This window comes from Phyllobates terribilis, unplaced genomic scaffold, assembly GCF_046119375.1.
Source record: "Phyllobates terribilis strain yellow unplaced genomic scaffold, ASM4611937v1 Scaffold_9__5_contigs__length_417890890, whole genome shotgun sequence".
Taxonomy (NCBI): domain Eukaryota; kingdom Metazoa; phylum Chordata; class Amphibia; order Anura; family Dendrobatidae; genus Phyllobates; species Phyllobates terribilis.
In genome coordinates, this window is record NW_027362769.1 from 100841255 (window position 1) to 100854356 (window position 13102).

Here is a 13102-nt window from a genome sequence, read left to right on the forward strand (position 1 = left end):
ACAAATTATGTATTCTTTGGAAAAGTCATCATTATCAGTCCGATGGGGCTCTGACAAGTGAATAGGAGCTACACTGCAATACCTGGGAGAGGTCACTAAACAGTGTACAGAGCTGTGCCATATGGGCCCCGTAGCGGTTACACCTATCACGTCAGCGGTCGCGTGAACTGTCACATGACTAAATGACGTCATAGAAGGTCCTTTTACACCATTGCAAACCGCCGGGGAGCCAGCAGCATCGCCGGGAGCAGACCGGGGGCCATCAGAAGGTAAGTATAATGTTTTTTTCTAATTTTAATTCTTTTTTAATTACATGTACTGTGGTACCCAGGTCTGGATGAGAGTCTCCTCTTCTCCAGACCCAGGTACCATCCGCACATTGAATCGCTTAATATCCGCATGTGTACATGTACTCATGCGGATATTAACCCCTTTACAGCGTGGGGCGTAATAGTATGCACCAGCCTGTCACCCCCTGTTCAGTGCGGGCTCCGGCGCTGAGCCCACACTGAACCGGGCACATGTCAGCTGATTCTTACAGCTGACATGTGCCCGCAACAGCCGCAGGTGGAATCGCGATCCACCCGCAGCTGTTAATCAGTTAAATGCCACTGTCAATCTCTGACAGCGGCATTTAACATCGCCGCGCTGGAAGCGCGTCACTTACCCCGCACATCGGTGACCCCGTCATGTGATCGCGGGTCACTGATGGGTGAGCATGACAACCCTGGGTCTGCAGCAGACCCCAGTGGTTGTCATGTAATAATCGCTATGTGCACCACCTAGTGGTCGGCGCTCATAGCACAAGAGCATTTCTGCTACATAGAGGTGATCTGCTCATCACCTCTATGTAGCAGAGGCGATCGGACAGTTGCTGCTTCTAGTCTCCTATGGAGACTATAGAAGCAAGCAAGAAGTGTAAAAAAATGTTTTTAAAAATATCTAAAAACTTAAAAAAATATAAAAGTTTAAATCACCCCCCTTTTGCCCCATTCAAAATAAAATAATAAAAAAAAAAACCACATACACATATTTGGTATTGCTGCGTTCAGAATTGCCCGATCTATCAATATAAAAAAATAATTAATCCGATCGGTAAATGGCGTAACGAGAAAAAAATTCTAAACGCCAGGATTACATTTACATTTTTTGGTCACCGCAACATTGCAATAAAATGCAATAACAGGTGATCAAAACATCGGATCTACCCCAAAATGATATCAATAAAAACTTCAGCTCGGCGCGCAAAAAATAAGCCCTCACCCGGCCCCAGATCCCGAAAAATGGAGATGCTGTGGGTCTTGGAAAATGGCGCCATTTTTTTTTTCCGCAAACTTTGGATTTTTTTTTCACCACTTAAATAAATAAGTTAAGAACCTATACATGTTTGGTATCTACGAACTCGTAATTACCTGGAGAATAAGAATGGCAGGTCAGTTTTAGCATTCAGTGAACGTGGTAAAAAAAAAAAAAAAAACATCTGTGGTATTGCACTTTTTTTGCGATTTCACCGCACTTGGAATTTTTTTCCCGTACACGATATGGTAAAACCAGTAATGCCATTCAAAAGTACAACTCGTCCCACAAAAAATAAGCCCTCACACGGTCATATTGACTGAAAAATAAAATGCTATGGCTCTGGGAACAAGGGGAGCAAAAAACGAAAATGCAAAAATGGAAAATCCCAGGGTCCTTAAGAGGTTAAGCGATTCAATGCAAGTCAATGGCGGCGATTATGCAAAAATAATGGGCATGCTGCATATTTTTCCAAAATTATAATCCGCAGTGGAAATTTCCGCAGCATGTGCACGGCACATGCGGATTATCATTGGGGACCATGGGTCACGTATTAACAAGCGTTTTTTAAGCATTTTCGCTGTGGAAATTCCGCAGCAAAAACGCTTGAAAAACGCATAGTGGGCACGCAGCCTAACTGTTTTACACCTGCCTGTGGAAAGCTAAGTAGGCAAAATGCACAGCCCAAAGGGGGTAGGGGGCACATGCTATTATGTACAGAGTACAAGGAACTAAAGCAAAACCGAGAACATGGGCTGGCACACCTGTTGGTATAAGTGTAATGTGTAGGTGCACATTCACACTGTGGTACTGAAAAAGTGGCCTGTATGAAAGCTTCTATTGATATCTCTAATGAGTCTAGGTGAGTATAACTTTAGTGGAGGGGTGGGCACCATTTTTTTTTCAATAAAAGTGTAGAGTTGACCAATAAGATTTGCAGGAGCCAGGTCAAGCAGTAAAGCTTGCAGTCAGTGGCCACTGGACCAGAGCCCGGCAAACCTCCTCCTACTTGTTGACATCGCTGGTATCTCTTGTGATTAGTAGGTCCATAGCGACATTATAAGTGTGTTGCACCTCAACAATGACATCACACAGAGAGTACTAACCAGAAGAGGCTCCGTGGTTCCGGCAAGTAGGTGAAGGTTTGGATGGCCCTGGTTTGGCGGTCATGGACAACTGACGCAGCAACTAGACTGCAAATCTTGTTGCTCAACTCTACAAAATTGTATTTTCATATTTCTTTCCTAGGGTCACTTGTAGCCTAACATTATTTTATACTGTACAGATTTGGTCCAATTTTATTTCCATTACCTATTTTTTTGCCAAAACAGAAAAACATCCTAATCAGAAGACGAATATAGTGGAAATACATTTATTCCTATACTCTGGTAATGGGGAGCACAAATTACTGCACTGTGTGTAGGTCTTACTATGTATCTGCTCTCTAAAACATTTTAATCGAGGGCAGGCGGTGAAATTACAAGTGAATAGAACTGTTTAATATATTTTTTTGAGCCCTATATAGCGGTGGAAGCTCGGGACATGTACAAAGAAGGGGGCAAGACAGATGAAGGCAATTGTTAGAGTTGTACTTTTCTTTTTGTACCAAAGCTTTTACTCCACAGTTGATTGTATTGTGGAGAACATAACGTAAGGTCCACTTGCTTCAATTGAAAGTACATTAACTAATGCATTTCATACTGGTGTGCAATTTGTTTTAAATGTACTCTTGATGGACTTTCCAGTGCATTTGGAAGAAGGTAGAAAACTTTCAATATTATGTAGCCTCAGCGGTAGGATCCATAATAGCTGTGACTGTGGACGGCCACTCCTTTGTGCTCTCCGCAGGGGTCAAGTGCTCCAATCAGCAACCTGCTGAACCAAACTACGCACTAAAAGAAAATGAAAAAAGATGCAATCAGGCTTGTAATATAGGAGGACATATTGAAAGAGGTTCTGCAATTTAGAAATAAAGTGGAGGTCTTTAGAAGCACTGAAACACTGTACTTTAAGTGCTAACACCGCTATCATGTTAAATGAACATCTCGTACAACATGGAAGTTCATTGCTTGACAAGCAATAGCATAATTCTGTCCCACTGCGCCTTATAGCCTTCTATTTTAATGCTCCGCTCCCATTAAAACATTTTCCTTGCATTTGCATATGTCACAGAATGTAAAATCCAGGATTTATTTATTTCATGATCATTATATTTCAGCAATTCAAACATTAATTAGAAATATGCCCCATGGGTCATCTTGAGAAGAGGTTGCCTAAATCACAAATATGGAATCCAGGAAGGGAATTCCCAGCCAAAATTGCTCCTAAAGTAGTGATGGCACTGAACCCCTAGGTTAATTGTGTCTGATGGAAGTTCTGTAACGATAGAAAATAACAAATACTTGCTTGTGTATAAAATTCTTGTTCGGAATGTTAATCTAGTCTTATCGACAACCGGGATTTAGAAGGAAAATTTGTCCTTTTAAAGCAAATTGGTTCATTCTTTATGGTTTTACATATATACTTCATTCATATTCTTTCCCGTAACTCCGTTAAACATCATGGATACATGTCTATTTTCCACTTGTACAGCCTGTTTGGTGTTGGTGAGGTTCTAGTGACCAAACCAGTATCACAAAGGGTGCCCGCTGAGGCTTAAAGGGAACCTGTCATCAGATTTTCCCATATAAAGTAGGGCCAGCACCTTTATGGTCTCATATACAGCATGCTAGAATGCTATACATGTCCCCAATGCGCTCTGCATAACACAAAAAAGACCTTTTATTATACTCGCCTACAGAGCAGTCCGGTCCGATGAGCGTCACTGGTCTTGATCCGGCGCCTCCTCCTTTCAATCTCCATCCTCCTTCTTGCTTCATGTTGATGATGCGTCCTACATCATTCACACAGCGTCCTCCATCGCACCCCTGCGCAGGCGTACTTTTCTCAGCCCTACCGAGGGCAGTGCAAAGTACTGTGGTGCACATGCGCCAGCGCTCTTTGACCTTTCCTTGTGCATGTGCATTACATTACTTTGCTGTGCTCTTGGCAGGGCAGAGAGCAGTGCACCTGCCCAGGAGCGCTATGGAGGACATTGCATGGATGATGTAGGAAGTGTCATCCACATGAAGGAGGATGGTGATCGCAAGAAGAGAGGAGGCTCCGGATCAAGACCAGCAACACCGATCAGACCGCCCTGTAGGTGAGTATAATAAAACCTTTTATTCACTAAAAAGGTTAGAAATTTCCCCTTCACCTATTAACAATAATTAATGGAGATTAATACACATTCTAGACAAAATACAAAAAAAAAAAAGAAAATACTTGCACTATCCCGAACACAACAGTGATTTACAGCTACACATGAATGTGGACCATTAGCTCATCATGGCTTAGTGGATGGCATGATAAGCATTTGCCTGGTGTTGATGGCAGCCCAGCCTGCAGTGTTACCTGTTCATGTGTTATTTTGCCACATTTCACAGCCACACACAGTAATAAACGAATATGGGACTTGATAGAAAAACCTGGAATGGGGCAGGAGTTATGCTGAATTTAGACAAGCAGATCACGACCATTCATTGACCGCTGATCGGCTACATCTAAGCCGATTGATTCAATAGCTATTTTAGAAAGGCCAACCGCACTTCGATGCATGCAGAACATTTGTTAATACGATTATTCTGTGCCCATATAATGAGATGTTGTCGGCAGCACTTTACCTGTTTACACAGGACGATGTGCTGCCAAGAATTATGACTTTTAAATTGGCTTAAAAATAATAAAAATTACCTGACGAGTGAGCAAAATGCTTGTTTGTCAGATGATTTCCAGCCTTTTTAGACAAGCTGATAATTGGGAAATTAGTGTTCTTAGGAAAATAGCGTTCACGATTGTCAGGTCTAAATGAGCCCACGGTCTACCCACTTTAGCTAGGTATGTCAGTGAATATATCCAGTCTGGAGAACCCTTATCTCCCTATTCAACAGCCGTTTTGCTGGCGCTTTCCATATCACTGATGAAACTGATTCCCAGAGGTTTCTCTTAGGCTAGGGTCACTCGACTGTATTTTCTCTCATCTGAGAACATCGGTCTGATTATGCTTATCACATTCTAATCAAACTCTGATCAAAGTGTGATCCAATTTTCTCGGATGTGGAAAAGATGGAGAAAAAAAAATTCTCCATCTACTCCATTCTGTCAGCCCTGATTCATTGACTTGCATGGTCGAGTGCGATCCAAATATTGGATGCAAATTGTGCATGCTGCAATTTTTTTTTCCCACTAGGACTGAATCTATCCAATGAAAAAATAGGACATGTGCATGGCCCCATAAAATAACGTTGGTCCTTTTTTTTTAATGAAAGTGCTCCAAAAGATACCCTGCTGCAGAAGCCGCTGTGCCAACTACTTTGTCAATTAAATTCTTCCTTACATGTTAGGAATCATCTTTATGGTCCGTACCTAGATGTCTCTCTGGTTATTATTTTTTTTTAATTATACCAATATTCTATAATTTGATCTCTTCTGTGAAGCCTTGACCTGCTTATCTTTCCACACTGTGGTATCTGTGAAAACAGTAGATACTGAAATCTCTCTCCTTAACTAACAAGCAATGACTTGTGGTAGCAGCATTAGACAGGCCATGTGTGAGATCTGTGGGTATGGACTGGCTGACTCACCAGATATGTCATCCCTTATCATTCCCTGTCATGAAATTGGCAGCTGTAGTCACCCAGAGCTCATAAACAAGACAGATGCCCAAATCACCGTATAATACCGTACATCAAAAGAATCAGAACTCTTAAAACATCAACAAGGAGCGTACAATGTCATAAACTAGGCAACGAACCGGAATCAAAGGAGAAGCTGATACTACTAGATCCTCCACGTGCACAGATTTTAGTGACACAACACCAGCAAAATTGTCCTGCTTCATACAGTTTTCCCCAATTTAACCAAACTAGCGATGAGTAAATCGCTTGAGGCAAACTGAATTGGCCTCAAAGTTCTCATAAAATTCAGATTCGTCAGAATTGTCAATCCAAATTGGAATTTGTCAGAATTTGCATTTTACACGATTCACTTCACACAAATTTGTTCCGGTTTTCACTCAGAGGCCAATAGTTTATTTCCCGCCAAAGGTCCCGTTAGATCTTTAGGGCCTCCTTTGCCCACAAGGCTTTGCAACCTCATGACATCACAGCCCGACTAACTACGTAACGTCACTGGGCCTAGTGGGAGCTGGAAATGCGTGACCTGTGGCATGAAGAAGATTGGCAGCCTGTGAGTTAAAACCAAATTGAGTGATCAAGTGGGCAATCAGCGGACAAGGTGAGGGTCAGGAAGACGGGAGTATTAATTGTAACCTGACAAATGCAAATTCGAATTTCATCTCCTCAGTTCCCCACAACAGAAACTAGAACAGAACCTGAACCTGAATCCAGACCCCATTCATATGGACCCAAACATCCCTGGCTTACCATTATGCCATTTGCGCGACAGCGCGGGAAAAAAGGGGTTTTGATTCACATCGGTCAGAGCGCTGAGGGATCATGCTGTCAGATATCGGCGTGATCCCACAGCTGTCACTGTGACCCATGGTAAAAAGCTTACCCTGGGTCACAGGCGCCAGCTGATGAGACTACTGCTCCCATCAGCCAACGCCTGCTGTCACTATAAACAGTGAGAGCAGGCACCGGCGATGGGAGAAGTAGTCGCTCATCAGCCGGCGCCTGTGCTCAAAGTAAAAATAAAAAGTTAAAATTAATAAATAAATATTGAAATAAAAAACACATTATACTCACCTACACCTAAACCCGATGCCCTTGTCCCCTGTAAAAAAATAAAAAACACCATATACTCACTTTAAGGCCTAATCCCCGATGCCAATGTCACCTGTAAAAAAATCAAAAATAATAAACCACCATATCCCTCACCTGTCCGCCGTACTCCACGTAATCCAGATTGTCCCACAGCGATTGGATCATTTGTAGAACAGTCAATTCAACAGTCACAGGTAGAACAGTCACATCTATAGAGATTCTTGTGCGTGATTGTACATCAGCCAGTGTCACATAACCGACATTCATGGTCCAATTTAAGATCATCAATGTCTGGACTGGTTGAAGGTATTGTAGCCTAAACTCAACAGCCTCATACATGAGTTTTTTGAGTTCTGGTCAGGAGACCCACTGCTTTTCTAGAGATTGCAGTCTGTGTATGGAACGTGAACATTGGATGTAAAAACACCGGCCTCAGTATGACAATACTAAAATTAACTTTTGTGTGTTTTGCAGCTAAAAAAACAGGTCTGCCCTTCCTGTGCATTAAAAACATAAACAGCTCTGTTTTGCATCGGAAAAATGAAATTATAATCCAGAAAATTGAATGAATTTTAAAACATTTATTCAGTATCGCTACTACAAGAGATTATTAAAAAAAAAAAAAAAAAAAAGGAAAATACATTAATTACAATGATTACTTTCCAGGCCACATTCAGGAAGTGCTAATTGCTTCATTTTAAGTACTGTAATTAAATATTCTAGTTTATCAACATTTTATATGTTATGGTGTTTTATTACTGTAAGGGTCAAAGGCAGCTGAGCTAATATTATACCTAGAGAATTTGTTTTAAGATGTAAATTCTCCTTGGAGAAAAATATGTAAAAAATAGGGAGGCGTTTATACCGAACCTTTCTGAAATATCACTTGTTATTGTGAAATGTGGCTTAATTTTCCATTAAAAATGAATGGGTAAATGTAACAGAAACATAGAGCTCCATCCCTCATAAAAATGAGGCTTGAGTTAAAAACATACATAATGTAACTGATGATATTTTTTTTGACTGACTGCAACCACTGGTAGGGGGATCTTAAAGGGAAATTGTCAGCAGGTTTTTATTATTTAATCGGAGAACAGCATGATGTATGAGGCAGAGAGCCTCATTTCAGGGATGTGTCACTTACTGGGCTGCTTGCTGTAGTTTTAATATAATCAGTGTTTTATCAGCAGATTATCACTGCAGGATTATGTGTCACATGCAAACTAGTCCTGCTATTCTGTATAACCACGCCCCCACCACTGATTGGCAGCTCCTGTTATTCGCCGCTCTTCTTTTGATTAGCCGCCTTGTGATATGTGCATCACGCTGAAACACTGACGTTGCCCCAAGCCGTCAAATAAGAAGAAAAGCAGCGAATGCCTGGAGGTAGGAGGAGGTTCAAAGGGCTTCCGGCCATTGCTGATGGAACAAGTCCTGAGAATTGATTTGCACCAACTGTAGCAGGCATAAATCGTACAGGTTCATTTTATAAAATCTAAGATAAAAAAAAATGAACAAATACCCTGTAGTAATTAAATAAATAAATTGTAATAGTACATGTAAATAACATATGGTACTTAGTTGACACTATTTTGATTAAAAAAAAGAAGTGTAAAAGCCATCCCACCACGACAAGGTGTACCCAATCGGGACTATCTCTAGCATTAAGCCTCACTTTGTGTTAGACAACCTCAATATAGATTGGGGCAGAGCAAGACCCAGACCCGACTGTTCAGACACCTGCCCATGGAAAGCTATATAGATGAAATGTAGAGTCCAAAAAGAGGGAGCCATGCCCCTGTTTGTACAAAGTACAAGAAACTAAAGCAAAACCAAAGAAATGAGACTGAGCATACAGTATGTAGGTGTAAGTGCAAAGCGTTGGTGCACATTCACTCTGTGGCCATTTAAATGTTAAATGGCCACAGTGTGAACGTGCAACTACACTTTGCATTTATACCTACATATGTTCCAACTTTTGTCTTTGGTTTCATTTTTGGTTCATTTTATAGTAAATTAAGAAAATTATCTAATGGTAAAATTAAAAGACAGAACATTTCCCAGAGGACGCAATGCCATTGCTTTATAATGGTTAAGCATGTAGTGTAATGATTAGTGTTGAGCGATACCTTCCGATATCAGGAAATATCGTATCGGATTGGATCGGGCCGATACCCAAAAAGTATCGGATATCGCCGATTCCGATACCGGAAACCAATGCAAGTCAATGGGACACAAATATCGGAATGAAAATAAACCCTTTCTTTCCTTGTAGGTTAATTCTACATGAAGTAAAACAACTAAGAATAATGTAGAATGACATGAAAAGCCGGCAATTCATCAGCGGCATTCACCGGTACCCGACAATTTACAACAGAAAGAATAGAGCTTCACACATAGATTAGGTAGATAGAACCATGTCAGTCACATATATATGAAGTACTGTGACAGTGTTGCTTACTGTATTTGTCATTTAGTGTAAAGGATTTATTTTAAAAAATATTAGTATTTTCGTGCACCGTCTCTTTAAGAAAGCCGGCCGGCAATTCAGCATCTGTACCCGACAATTTATAATAGACAGAATAGAGCTTCACACATAGATTAGATAGATAGAAACATGTCAGTCACATATATATGAAGTACAGTGACAGTGTTGCTTACTGTACTTGTCATTTAGTGTAAAGGATTTATTTAAAAAAATATTAGTGTTTTCATGCACCGTCTCTTTAAGAAAGCCGGCCGGCAATTCAGCATCTGTACCCGACAATTTATAACAGACAGAATAGAGCTTCACACATAGATTAGATAGATAGAAACATGTCAGTCACATATATATGAAGTACTGTGACAGTGTTGCTTACTGTACTTGTCATTTAGTGTAAAGGATTTATTTAAAAAAATATTAGTGTTTTCGTGCACCGTCTCTTTAAGAAAGCCGGCCGGCAATTCAGCAGCGGTACCCGACAATTTATAACAGACAGAATAGAGCTTCACACATAGATTAGATAGATAGAAACATGTCAGTCACATATATATGAAGTACTGTGACAGTGTTGCTTACTGTACTTGTCATTTAGTGTAAAGGATTTATTTAAAAAAATATTAGTGTTTTCGTGCACCGTCTCTTTAAGAAAGCCGGCCGGCAATTCAGCATCTGTACCCGACAATTTATAATAGACAGAATAGAGCTTCACACATAGATTAGATAGATAGAAACATGTCAGTCACATATATATGAAGTACAGTAATAGTGTTGATTACTGTACTTGTCATTTAGTGTTAAAATAAAGGATTTATTTAAAAAAAAAATGGCGTGGGGTTCCCCTTAATTTTAGGCTCTAGCGGAGGTTAAGCAGACGGCTGGGGCAAATGTTTGAAGCCTGGGAAGGGGGTAATACCCACGGAGCTTCCCAGGCTACTAATATCAGCCCCCAGCTGAATACCTAGCCTTTACTAGCTATTAAAATGGGGGAACCCCCCCAAAAAAATAACGTGGGGTCCCCCCTAATTTAATAGCTAGCACAGGCTAGGCAGACAGCTGGGGGCTGATATTAATAGCCCAGGAAGGGTGCCATGAATATTGGCCCCCTCCCAGGCTAGAAACACCAGCCGTCAGCCGCCCCAGAAATGGCGCATCCATAGGATGCGCCAATTCTGGCACTTAGCCTCGCTCTTCCCACTGCCCTGTAGCGGTGGCAGTGGGGTAATAGGGCTGGGGTTGATGTCAGCTTATAATGCCAGATGACATCAAGCCCAGGTTAGTAATGGAGAGGCGTCTATAAGACACCCCCATTACTAACCCCATAGTCAAAGTTAAAGAAAAACACAAACACCCAGAATAAAGTCCTTTAATTGAAATAAACACACAATTCTTTATTGTTCTAAATTAAACCATACTTACCATCACGCCCATTCCAGCTGAAGCCAACGATCTCCTGCAATAAAAGAAAAATAATAAAGCAACATCATCCTTACCTTTCAATGGTTCCCAGGACAGCTCCAGCTCTGCTACATCGAGATGACAGGCTGGACCGCAGCAGAACGCTGCCATCCAGCCTGTCATCCCGCAGACACTGAGAAGCGCAGGCATGCTTGCGCTCCTCAGTGTCTCTCTGTGACGTCATCCAGATGAGCCGAGTTCATGTCCAATGAACTCAGCTCACCTCATGCACGTCACTGACAGCGTGGGAAAATTCTCCTGCACTCAGCGCTTCAGCGTGAGAATTCTCCCACGCTGTCAGTGACATACATGAGGTGAGGTCATGTCCAATGAACTCAGCTCACCTCATGCACGTCACTGACAGCGTGGGAAAATTCTCACGCTGAAGTGCTGAGTGCAGGAGAATTTTCCCACGCTGTCAGTGACGTACATGAGGTGAGCTGAGTTCATTGGACATGACCTCGGCTCATCTGGATGCCGTCACAGCCAGACACTGAGGAGTGGAAGTATGCCTGCGCTTCTCAGTGTCTGCGGGATGACAGGATGGATGGCAGCGTTCTGCTGCGGTCCAGCCTGTCATCTCGATGTAGCAGAGCTGAAGCTGTCGTGGGAGCCATGGAAAGGTAAGGATGAGGTTGCTTTATTATTTTACTTTTATTGCAGGAGATCGTTGGCTTCAGCTGGAATGGGCGTGATGGTAAGTATGGTTTAATTTAGAACAATAAAGAATTGTGTGTTTATTTCAATTAAAGGACTTTATTCTGGGTGTTGTGTTTTTTTAAATACTTTACTAGAAATTCATGGTGGTCATGTCTAATATTGGCGTGACCCCATGAATTTCGGGCTTAGGGCCAGCTGATAATGCCAAGCTGGCCTTAACCCCTTTATTACCCAGTGAGCCACCGCACCAGGGCCCTGGATGAGTTGGGTACAGCGCCGGAAGATGGCGCTTCTATGAACGCGCCATTTTCTGGGGCGGCTGCGGACTGCAATTTGCAGCGGGGGTGGCCCAGAAAGCTTGGGTCTCCCTGCGCTGCGGATTCCAGCCCCCAGCTGCCTAGTTGTATCTGGCTGGGCACAAAAATAGGGCGAAGCCCCACGCATTTTTTTTTTTAATTATTTCATGAAATTCATGGAATAATTAAGAAAAAAAGGGCTTCCCTATATTGTTGTGTCCGGCTAGGTACAAATAGGCAGCTGGTGGTTGGGGGCAGCCCGTTCCTGCCTGCTGTACCTGACTGGACACAAATATAGGGCGAAGCCCCACATAATTTTTTTTTAATTATTTCATGAATTTCCTGAAATAATTAAAAAAAAATTGACGTGGGGCTTTGCACTATATTTGTGTCCAGCCAGGTACAGCAGGCAGGAACGGGCTGCCCCCCACCACCAGCTGCCTATTTGTACCTGGTTGGACACAACAATATAGGGAAGCCCTTTTTTTCTTAATTATTCCATGAAATAATTAAAAAAAACAAAACGTGGAGCTTCTCCCTATTTTTGTGTCCAGCCAGGTACAACTAGACAGCTGGGGGATGGAATCTGCAGCGCAGGGAGGCCCAAGCTTTCTGCCCCCCCGCTGAAAATTGCAGTCTGCAGCCGCCCCGGAAAATGGCGCGTTCATAGAAGCTGGATGCTGTACCTGGCTGGCATACAAAAATATGGCGAAGCCCACGTCAAAAGTTTTGGGAAAAATTAATTAAAAAATAAATAATAATTTAGGGACTGCATCTTTATTAACTCCTCAAATGTCATTTAGTGTTAAAATAAAGGATTTATTTAAAAAAAAAAATGGCGTGGGATCCCCCATAATTTTAGTCTCTAGCGGAGGTTAAGCAGACGGCTGGGGCAGATGTTTGAAGCCTGGGAAGGGGGTAAAACCCACGGAGCTTCCCAGGCTACTAATATCAGCCCCCAGCTGAATACCTAGCCTTTACTAGCTATTAAAATGGGGGACCCCCCCCAAAAAAATGACGTGGGGTCCCCCCTATTTTAATAGCTAGCAAAGGCTAGGCAGACAGCTGGGGGCTGATATTAATAG

The 13102-nt window shown here is 42.0% G+C and overlaps 1 protein-coding gene across 3 annotated transcripts in view; it reads left to right on the plus strand.

The window, feature by feature from the left end:
• The window catches only part of ZNF385B (zinc finger protein 385B), a 528613-nt gene that overhangs the window by 510744 nt on the left and 4767 nt on the right, over positions 1-13102 (plus strand). The gene's annotated exons all lie outside the window — the stretch shown is intronic.